Below are 12,332 nucleotides of genomic sequence, written 5' to 3'. Positions count from 1 at the left end.
TTGAAGAAAGATGTGGTGGCAATAATTGGTCCACAATCATTTGTCCTTGCTCACATGGCTTCACATTTGACAAAGGAACTCCAAAGGCCACTTTTGTCATTTGCATCTATTGATCCCACTCTTACATCATACTGAGCCAATCTCATGATGATGATGAGCTTCACAATGTCATATGACCTGGTAAAAGCAAACAAGTGCCACGGGGCTAGACATTTCCAAACAATGACAAGGAACTTATGATCGGTGTACCTAGAAAAATAGGGTTTAAAGAATTTATTTCTGTAAAAAATGATATCCACAATACACCAACTCCAAGAGAATTTTTCATTGATGTATTTTTCACTGCCATGAACTTGTTTCCTTATGTTGTTCCACACACATTTATGTATTATGGAACAGGGGATTCTCAACCTAGTTATGACGAGCTCATGGAGCAAGTTGCCTTAAAGGTTGGTCCTTATTCTACCATGAATTTCATATCATCTCTATTTTTGTCCCAATATTTTGTTAACAATATTTGGTTTCCTTGCCATTGATATCATTTTCATACCAATGTTCTTGAACAATGTTGAAGAATTAGTTACATGATCTAAGTGCACTACAAATATATATGTATTATGTATTGCATCCTAATTTAACTCAGCTATTAAACAAATGGATCCTTGTAGAAATTAGATGCACTCATTGGAGATATTGCAATTGTGGCAAAACAAATGATGATTGTGGATTTTACGTAGCCTTATGTGAAATCTGGCTTAGTTGTGGTGGCACCTGTTAAAGGGATTAATTCTAATGCATGGGCTTTCCTGCAGTCATTTACACTAGAGATGTGGTGTATAGCTAGTGCCTTTTCTATTTTCATTAGATTTTTTGTGACCAAATGTCACCCACCGCTCATGTACGAGACCCTATTCACAACCTTGACAAGTCTCAAATGATGAATCCACTATGATTTTTTTCTGGATTTTTTTGCTTTTTTTATGGCAAGTGTGTAGTGTAGTCCTCGTTTTTGGGAGTGCAATTCAATGCATGGCCTAGATGGTCAAACATGTTATTGTCCTCAAAACCCCACTCTCCCAAGTTCTTGGAGTGCAAATTTGGAGTAGTGGAGGAATTTTCCATGGATAAAATCTTGGCACACTTCAACTTGCACTCTCTTCATTGTTCAGAGGACATTTTTCTTGACATGGAGAGATTTTGTCCAAAGAAAAGGAACCCAGGACACTCTTTCCAAGACACCATTTTTTCCTTGCATGCATACCAATGCACTTCATGGATTTTTCATGATAATAAAATCATTGGTGTGAAATATCCAATTGTTTCTAACTTGTCGGGTGGCAATAAAAAATTCCAAAAATCACCCAAGTTTCCAAAAAGTTCAAAAAATTGGAAAGTCTGAAGAATCATGAAAATTTGGAAAACGCAAAAGTCCAAGACATCCTAAAAATTCCAAAGGGAAGAAAAAATAAATTTGGAATCCAAATGATAAAGGTTTAGGAAAAGTTTTAAAACTCAAAAAATTCTCGAGGATGAAAATCCAAAATCTTGCAAAAAATCTCAGAAGTGTGAAAAATCATGAAAAGTTGAAATATTTGGAAAATTTGAGAAAATCTCAAATTTGAAAATGAGAAATAAAATCGTCAAAATAAAAAAAGCAAAAGAATGGGAAGTTCTTCATAGATGGAAAAGTTGGATTTAAAAAAAAAAAAAAAAAACGATTTTCTTTCTAGGAGATTTTTTTGGATTTACATGGAAAATTAAATATTAATTTTATTCATATTTAATTTGGTTGTGTTAAAGCATAAATAAATATTGGAGAAAGTTGGAAAGAAATTTGATATTTTCATTAAAACATGAAAATTAATTAAATATTGATTTTAATTGATATTTAATTAATAAAAATTCAAAAATATAAAAATGGGATAAATGAATACTTAGCTTTAAGATCCTGAAGCTAAAGCCATCAATAATGGAAACTTTTTGAAAAAAATAGAAAAAGTGACAAGTGGCACAAAAAGATGGAAACCTTGGTGGCTAAGTAAAGCAAATATCTAATTTTAGCCTATACCTTTAAAAGGAACTTTTTTTGAAGGCTGATTTATATAAGAAACCCTTTCATTCATTGCTTCTCACATAGAAATTTGAAGAGCAAATTGAGAATAGGAATGAAATTGAAAAAGTTCAAAAAGAAGATTTTTGGAGAAATTTTTGAAATCGTTGAGGAGTTTTTTAGGGATTCGTGATAGAGAATTTTGAATTTTATCAAAAAGGAAACTTTTCAACAAGTTGTGGAAAATTACATGTTTCTTGTGGAAATACTAAAAAGTGAATCCTGAGAGGAATATGAAATTTTGGCAAAAATCCAAAATATTTGTCTTTTGGACAAATGGTATATGCTTTTTATGCTTTCTCTACATAGTCTTATGTGTGGACATTTTCTATTTTGTAGGAAAGAAGAATGGTAGAACCCAAGGGAACAAGAGAAGCATGTAGACAATTGATAAAGAATGAAAGGAAAGGATTCTATCCTAAATCCAAAATTATGTTAGATTCGGCATAAATTGGAGATACAAGCCTCGGTGGGCTTGATTTGAAAGATTTTAATCAAAGAATGCTTGGATACAATGACCATCATCAAACACACCTAGCTACAATAATTGTGAGAAGTGGAATTGTTGCTATGATTGATTTCCCTCCTTCTTTTAAACATCCAAAGCTAATTGTGGAGTGTACCAGACACTATAGTCCTAGGGATAGAACCATTAGGGATTCTGAATGAAATATTCTAGCAAATTTTTCTCCATCATCCATTTCTAAAACATTTGGGATTCCTTCTTACCCAAGGACAGTCACAAAAACATAGGAGCAATCACTCAGAATCTACACCTCTGGAGTCCATTTTTATGAAGAAATAATCAACAAAAGATGGTTGAAAAAGAATAGATTACATAATTCCAAATTTCCTAAGGAAATAGTATGGCTTGACTTGCAGAGGGAATATAACGACATGATCATGATTCTAAGTTGCATATTTGGCATGCTTCATTCTTATAAATTTGAATCTTGGATGTGGTATTTTGTTGAGCAGGTGATGGAGGAAGGTGGCAGAATAGAGTGGGCTAGGCTCATAAGTGACAATCTGAATGAGTAGTTGATGAATCTAGAACATACAAGGAAATTTTACATGAGCTCTTATGTCATCTACATGCTAGCATAGAGAATCAATTATGATGGACTATGATGTAAAGGATTGATTGGAAGTGGAACCGAACACCTCAAAGTTCATGAATACTACCCAAAGTTGCATTTATATTCAAAGGATGATTACATGAGGGTTAATGATACATTTTCCATGTGCATCGTGAGAACACTACAAAAGAGGCTACATATGAGATTGTCAGTGGGCGTGATGAAGTATATCAAAGATTATGGTACCTAGTTCATTCAATTTCCCACCTTTTCATACATCTGAGTCCAGAGATTCTCCATGCAGCCATACAAAATTCCCAGGTACCTAATGAACAAGATGGTCTTGTTAGAGCTTACTCGACAACTTATAGCCTATGACAAGATTCAAAAAGGGAAGAACAAGTTAGGATTACAGTTCCCAATTTTCATAGGAGAAGGAACAATGAGGTATGCCCATGTCTAAAGGTTATAGAGAGATCATTAGATGAGCTCCACTTCTTCTGTCTTCCACTTTATCTAAAAAGGAATGATTTTGATCCCTACAACAAGATGTCATTAGGAGTAGGATCAAAGTACCAACACAAAGTTCACCTTGAAGACTTTTGGGAAAATGTGATAGATGAGAATTAAATTAGAAAGAAGATGCATTCAAGATTACCATTGAACATTATCAGAACATGCAACATATTCAAGGTTCCTGATCAAATAGAGGAGGATCCAAATGTGATGCAAAAATGATAGCTTAACCATATGATTGGAAAAGGAAAGAGTTTACAGATCTGGAAGATCTTTCAAAGCAAGTCTTGGATTTTACAAAGTGGTGGATTGAGCATAAGCTTGAAAAAATAGTTGCACCAGCTAATGGATTCACATATAGGTTGCTTGGATACCAACCACTTAGGGATGAAAGATCAGGACAAATATCTTAAGGGACTATTAAGAAAAGAGGAACTCTAATGAAGGATGTAGGAACTAGGAAAGGGAAAGAGGTATCTTGAGAGAAGCACCCTAGGATTAAGGAAGTCATCCAAGAGCCTCAAAATAAGAAACATAAACATGGAAATGCTCTCTCTTATCTAATTCACACTCTAAGTGTTCAAGAGATAGAAACATTTGAAAGGCAAGAGGTAGAGACAAGCATAAGGAGATTTGAGCAAGAAGAAAATTTGGATAGGACAATACATGATAAACTAAGTATAAATGTCTATGAAAAATTTGTGCAAGAAAGAGGTAGAGATCAAGATATTGCTATAGAGGAAAATCTCACTACAATCTTAGAGAGAGAAATGATTAATGACAGAGATGGTCCACTCAAGGAAGAGGCTCCTATAGTAGGAATACATCTTTTGAATTTTGAAACCATAGTGCTTGAATTAATGGTGGATAGTCCAGGGGGTGAAGAGGAGATTGACATATGAGTAGTCCAAAGTAAAGAGCAGGTGGTGATTCTAGGGGACCAAAGTATACCCATTTCATAATGGTTGAGGCAACAAATTCAATTGAGTCAACAAAAGGAGGTTGATTTGGCAATTGAATTAAGGGAAATTTTGGACCAAGCAAACTAATCAGAAGAGAAAGGGAAAGTGAGAAGATATACTAAATTCATCAGAGGAGAATTAGGGTCTAGAATCTTGTAGATTGTAACTCCCACAGTTGAAAAGAGAAAAAAATCAAATTGCTCCAAATGAATGCCACATTACAAAAATAAATCTTGGTTGGGTCTCTGGAGAGAAAATATTAGAAGAATTTTATGAATCTACATAGGCTTTGAAGAATAGGTTGAAGAAGGTGGAAGAAGGGTACAAGAAAAATAAAAGAGAAATTAGGGCCTTATGTTAGTACATTAATGTCTTGCCTCATCCAATAAGAGAAGAAGGTCCATCATTTGTCCCTCCAATAGATGTTTCTATAGAGGTGGTAGGTGAAATTGATAGGATCAAGCAGACTACTCAAGGTGAAAAGGTTTGGGTCAAAGGAGTTCAGGAGGAAGCCTTCAAACATGTAGAAGAATTAGTGCAAGTGCATAGTAGCACATTAGTTGCATCCTTGTTATCGAAAAGATTGGTGGAAGAAGAAATGACAACTAATAATCTAAGAGTCAAGTGAGAGGATTTTTTTTGACCAAATGTCTATGAAATAGATGATTTTGAGAACTTCTCCATCTTCTCAAATATAATGGACACTATTTAGGACTTACTACCAGATTGGGATGAAAGCTTGGGAAAAGTAGAAAGAGCAATTGCAGTTCTAGAATTCAAGAAAGAATCTACACCAAGCATAGTATAGAGGAATTGAAAATAGTGTTGGATTAATTTTGTGCCATCAAACGGGGAAATCGAGGATAGATGCATTTAATGCGTAGTGGGTGTCCTTAGTGGTCATTTATTACACCCCACTCCCTTCCTAAACTAACATGCATAGTGAGCATTTATTACCCACTACGGTAATGGATTCCTTATTGCATTAATGTAGATTCTTATTCTTCACCCTAACCCTAATTAGGGCTGATGTGGCATGATCTTGATCATCAGTTATTGTAATCATCTAGGTTGTTCGTTGTAATTGAGGACTATATAAAGGCCTCATTTCTCATTTGTAAGGGGGGTTTTTATGAGATTATTGCTATGAGCTACTGAGATAATAAAAGTTTTCATTGAAGCTTGGTGAATACTTGATGTGTCTTAGTGCTTTCTTGTACTCTTAAATTCCTTCAATTAGATTAAGTTTAGCCTAGTTAATGTGTGGTAATTACAATGAAGAATATGATGGTGTATTGATGAATTCCTTTGGTTCACACTTTTGATGTTTTAGTGATTCTAACTCATTGTGCAAAGTTATCTTGAACCCCTTTTATGCATATGTTTAACTTCTATCATTCATATACATTGTTCTTTATGATGGTGAATGTGATGGTATGAAAATCTTTAGCATAACCCTTGAAGATTGCACTAGTTCACGTGTAGTTGTAGTATAACTTGGTGAAGTGGAGCTTAGTAAATTGAGGAATTTGTCCACTAGAGTACTATTTATTGTCATCGCTACCCTTAGGATTAGAATAGAATTTTTGAACCCTATCCTATTTAATTTTTGCATATTTTGTGAAAACTCCAAAAAAGTACTTCATTGCAAAACCTTAAGATAACTCTCACATCTAGTATGGCTTGAAATGAATCTGAATAAACACATAAGGCCCCTTGTGATCATTAGCAAATCACATCAACCACTGATCTTATCCATAGTCAAGACTTGGCATTAAAGGAACCTTGAAGTCATCATATGATCTTCTAGGAATCTTAGCATACACCAGACTTTATTCAAGAGAGGATAAGACATTTTAGTACTTTGTTATATTGGTTGGTGGGTCATAAAACATACATTAACATAAACTAGCATTAGAAGGAGGGCTTTAACAAAAAAGATTTTATAGAAGTTTCACATACTAGAGAACCTTAATTCATCCCCACTTGAGATACATCGAAGATCCTTAAGATTCACCTTGGGAGCACAAGAATTGCAAAAGTTGGATTTTGATAAAAAGTCTAGGCGAGGAAATAAAGAAGCATCTACAAGTCAGAATTCACCAAGTGTAGCCAATCTCACAAGGATATTCCAAACTCCATCACCTCAACATCAAGCACAAGGATCAATCTAAGGAGGAGTTACATCATAACCTACACAAATTCAATAGTTATTTGTGCAAATACCTATACAAGTTGTTTCACATGCAACTATCCAACAACAAGTTCTAGAAATGGCCTAGCAATGACATCTGCAAAATACATCACCCCTTACAATGTTTTTTGCATACAACAATATTGAAAAGAAATCCTAAACACTTTTTTCCTAAATTCTTTGTGAATGATGTGAACCGCACTGTTGATGAGCACATTAAGATTTTTGAGGATGTCCTCTAGAATAGAAATGTGCAAGATGAGGATGTTTCTTGCAGACTATTCCCTTATTCATTGGGTGAGGAATCATTTTACTGGTATATCAACCTACCTTCAAATTCAATACAAACTTGGCAACAATTGAAGGATGCATTCTTCGAGAATTTTAGATTGCCTATCACCCTTGTAGAATTGTATAGGTAGTTTATTGAGATAAGGAGACAAGAACATGAACCAATTGGTGCTTTCAATAACTAATTTCAAAAGGCTTATTCAAGCTGCATGAACCATACTGTATAGGAGATGATGTAGCATGACCTGTCTACTATGCAACCTTGGAATGTTTCAAATCTATGTTTGTTCAAAAAACTCATTTGGCTCCTACAAGTTTGATTCAAGCATATGTTGAGGTCGAGAAAGTTAGTTTACAATCACATGCAACTATGAATGGAGCACCCAACTATTTTGGAAATGCAAATACATTAAATCAAGGGGCTTTGAATTATGCTCCAACTATCAATCCAGTTCCTACCCCTCTGAACCAGTTGGTGTTGCATCCCAAAGTGCCTATGTCACATGCAATGCTCACACAACCAATTTATCTTTAGAACACGACCACTTCTACAAGGACCCAAGAGGAAAAAGATTTGATTGAACAAGTGAAAAATTTATCTACTAAGGTTACTTACCTTAAAAATTCAAATAATTAGTTGCAAAATGCACAAAGGAATTATCAGTCATATCAAGGTAGCAACTGAGGTTATCAAGGAAACCCCCCTCCACATCACGATAGTAATCAAGGACACAATCAAGGATTCAATGAAGGTAATCAAGGACATTGTAATAATAACCAAGGTCATCAAAGAGGATCATGGAACACTAATCCAAATAATGAGGGCATACTATCACCATTGGACAACCCTCCATCTAAGAATTGCCTGGCTGATAAAGTTTTCTTAGTAGACACTACACTATCTAGATGGTGTAGATTACATGAGACAAATCAAAATTTTGACTTATAGTCTCATGAATTTCAAAGAGAAAAAAATAATTTTAAGGGAGAAGTGAGGAACATTGCCACATTTGAGAATCCTCCTCCTACAAGATATGAGATAGTGCCTACACCAAGATATGACCAAGCATTGGTTTGTGATGATTTTAAGTTTCCTCCTCCTGATTCTCAAGATTACATGCTAATAAAAGCTAATCAAAAATTCCCACCGACTTCAGCAAATGGTCCCATGGAGACGTCATGTTCTCAAGTTCCACAAGAGAATCAACATCCACCAAAGTACTATTTATTGTCATCGCTACCTTTAGGATTAGAATAGAATTCTTGAATCCTATCCTATTTTATTTTTGCATATTTTGTGAGAACTCCAAAAAGTACCTCATGAAAAAACCCTAAGATAGCTTCCACATCCAGTATGGCTTGAAATGAATCTAAATAAACATGTAATGCCCCTTGTGATCATCAACAAATAACATCAACTACTAATCTTATCCATAGTCAAGACTTGGCATTAAAGGAACCTTGAAGTCATCGTATGATCTTCTAGCAATCTTAGTATACACGAGACTTTGTTCAAGAGAGGATAAGATATTTCAGTATTTTGTTCTATTATTTGGTGGATCATAAAACACACATCATCATTTTGGAGTATAGCTCTCGAGGGAGCAAGTGATGACTGTGCTAGTGATCTCCTCTAAAAATCTAAAGGAAATCCATATGTTAAAATGTTACATTATTATTAATTTATTTCTTGCTTGGAAACAAAATACACGATAATGTTGTTGATGCATTTCAGAACTATATTTTTAGACGTGTAAGATGAAATTCCTTACAGACATTAGTTTTGGCAAGTTCTCATTCTCCACCATGTTCTTTGCCCATAGTGAGTACCTTTTAAAATCTATTTGAGTGTGTTGGAAGGAAACATATTAGTTTGGTTTATTCATCTTAAAATATTTGAACGTTCCTAAAGGTGTAGTAACTTGGTAGTCAAGATTCACCTGATTTGTATTATTGGAAAGGTTTTTTTCACTCTCATTTTTGGATACTTTTCATCTTGCAAATAACCAAAATGTTGTGTATCTAAAAAAATTATGACCTATGGAGTTTGTAGCTGTGCAGGGAAAAATACTATGAGCATCCTTCGATGTGTAGTAGTAATCATATGGAATTTTGTTGTTTTGATAATTAATTCAAGTCACATAGCAAGTTTAACAACAATCCTCATAGTCGAGCATCTTTCACTAACAATTCAAGGAATTGATAGCTTGGTATCAACCAATTATTCAATAGGATATCAAAAAGGATCCTATGTTGCAAATTATCTATCACAACAGTTTAACATTTCAAAAAATAGATTTGTGCCTTTAAGCTCTCAGGATAGTTATGCTAAAGCATTGTCTCTAGGGCTAAACAAGGGTGGTGTGGTAGCAGTTATAGACGAGCTTCCATAAATTGAATCATTTCTATCCACACGGTGTGGATATGCTATTGTGGGTAGGGCATTCACTAAAATTGGATGGGGATTTGTAAGTAGCTTTACTATAATCTATGTTTCACTATTTTCATTTGTCTTCTGCAATGAAATTTAACTCATTACCAAGTCTGTGTTGATGCTGAATAGATTTTTCCAAAGCACTCCCAACTTGTAGTTGACATGTCAACATCAATCCTTGCCCTTTTAGAAAGTGGGGAACTTCAAAGAATTCATGATAAATGGTTGAAAAATGATATATGCAATCGAGAGGAACATGCAATTCAATCAAATCAGTTTGGCCTAGAAAGATTCTAGGACCTTCTCCTAGTCATAGTGGGTGTGTGATTTGCAGCTTTGTTTGTATTTTTCATTGGCATGATTTATCAGTTCACCCATTGTGCAGATCCTTCTAATGAGGAACCTCCTGCTAAGTCACATCCATTATGTCTAAGAAGAGCCAAGGTTCTAAGATCATTTTCCAACTTTTTTAATGAAAAGGAGGATAATGAAAATGAAAGGAGATTAGAGAGAAAGCGTGCAGAGAAGGAAATAGATCCCAAATTTGAATTGAGCTAGCCTTAGAGTACTCCAATCTAATTAATATCCCTTGATGTGGGCTCATCTGTTGATCATGCCAATGGCAGTTCCTTGATTTTGTTTGGTACCAGCCTTTGTCAATGTTATTGGAAGGAGGCAGATTGTTATGTACAAAATAACTAAATTTTCTTGGACTCCTAGATATTTTTAGATAATACAAAATTTATTTTACCCAAATAGCTATCTCTAGGTTGTATAAACTTAATTTTACTCAAATATTATTCATATAGTAACTTGTCTTATAATATTTCAACTTTATGTTGCTATTGATTTTTATTTTTTTATAAAGTACTCTCAACTTTTGATGAAAATCATTTAGAAAACTATTTTAGCTATTTGGCATGAGAGCATTCACTAGAATGCCTAATGACCTTCCTATTTTTCCAAAGCCTCTTTAGTCTAGTACTTCATCGGGATTATAGGATTAAAGTTTCTATGCCATTTTTTAATATAAAGGGCCTTTTTTGTCTTGTTGCCCTATTTTCATTTTTTTCATTTTGTTAGCTTTGTCTTTTATCCAAATGGGGTGATTTTGAAGCTTTATAGATCCTCTGATCGATGAACTTGTGATTTATTTAATGATCTTATTACCACCAACTCATCTCTGGCTTCGCCCAACACTTCAAAATTTCAAATTCTAGTGCTTGAGTCACAAGATATCATAGGTTAATGGAAAGTGGTAAAATACATGTTTTTGATCCACATCATTAACTATTAACCTTTAAGAGGTTAAGGTTTGAGGTTTGGAGTACTGTTACGATCCAAAATCTTGACTTCTCATCTCAAATGAGTTAAGATAAACTCCTCAAACACATATTTGATACTATTAACCTTAACTTGAAAAATTAAAAAGGGTTAAAGATTGGAGTAAAAAATGCATCTTTGAAGTGCATTTATTAACCTCTTGTTCACTTGATATGAATTGAACAATCAATATCATCTAGGAGATCATATTCAAAAGTATCATCAACGGAATCAAATATTTCAGTCTTTTGGTAAAACATTTCACCAATATAAAATCTGCCACCTTGTCATCAAATGCATGAAACAAAAGAAGGCAATCTATATAATCACCATCTCATTGCAAAGGTATTAGGCACTACGTAGATGAAAGAATGTGAACCACTTGATGTAAGGAAGCAAAGGTTCACAAAATTTCTTCCTATGCTAATCTTTGAGAGGAAGATTATGTAAATTAAACTAACTATTGTAGAGATCTCAAGAAATTTATAATAACATAATCAAAATAACAATGAACACATAACACAGTGATTACCATGGGAAAACCCTTATAGGAGAAAAACCCCACCCTTAAAAACTTGCACAATGTATTATCAAACCAAGATGATTACAATCCACTTGCGATGCAAGTTCTTACAGGAGCACATCACCACAACTTGAACTGAGAGGGACTCCTTCTAGTACTAGCCTTGCAAATTGAACTCAATTACACAAACACCTCCCCAAGCCCTCCTTTTATAGTGATTTTACAACCTGGAAACCACTTGTGCTTTTACAAAACCATGGGCAAAATTACCATTCCACAGGTTACCCATTTTTGACATTTACATTTCCAATATGGAAAAACAACCACATTAAAATAGTAATCCCATCCAGAATTTTGTCTCTTCATTTAGATTCCCATAAAATTCATAAAACAAGCTAACTATGCTCTAAAAATGACCCTCCTATATTCTACTATGGACAAGGCACCTTTTGGTATTTTATACACTTTTTCAAGATATAAACATGTGGAAAACTTCCACAAACAAATTTTGGAATTTTCCAGAAAAGATTGCAAGGTTGAGACACATGTTCTCAACATTCTCCCACTTGTGGAACACCTTGCAAGAGTCAAGGGATCCTAAATATCATGGACTTAATTGCTAGGGGCTGAGAGGCCCATAGACTTTGAACACCATCTAAATTTCTCTGTGCTCACAAGCTTAGTCAATGCATCAAAAAAATTCACCAAAGTCTCTACCTTTTCTAGCTTCACCTTGTCATCCTCGACCATATCTCTCACAAAATGATATTGTACATCAATGTGCTTGGTCCTCGCATGAAAAGTGGGGTTCTTTGCTAGGTAGATTACACTCTGGCTATCACTATAAATTATCACTGCACCCTGTTTGAACTCTATATCTAAACACAATCTCTTTAGCTA

At 34.4% G+C, this 12,332-nt stretch overlaps 2 pseudogenes; both read left to right on the top strand.

The window, feature by feature from the left end:
* LOC149576052 (glutamate receptor 3.1-like) overlaps positions 1 to 938 on the top strand; it is an 83,805-nt pseudogene extending 82,867 nt beyond the window's left edge.
* Positions 939 to 8,910: 7,972 nt separating this feature from the next.
* Positions 8,911 to 10,144, top strand: LOC149576051 (glutamate receptor 3.3 pseudogene; annotated as a pseudogene).
* Positions 10,145 to 12,332: the final 2,188 nt, after the last annotated feature.

The sequence above is a fragment of the Cupressus sempervirens genome, chromosome 1 (genome assembly GCF_028749045.1).
Source record: "Cupressus sempervirens isolate cs-2001-9-10 chromosome 1, ASM2874904v1, whole genome shotgun sequence".
In the NCBI taxonomy this organism is placed as follows: Eukaryota; Viridiplantae; Streptophyta; class Pinopsida; order Cupressales; family Cupressaceae; genus Cupressus; species Cupressus sempervirens.
This window is presented reverse-complemented; position numbering and strand designations above follow the sequence as displayed.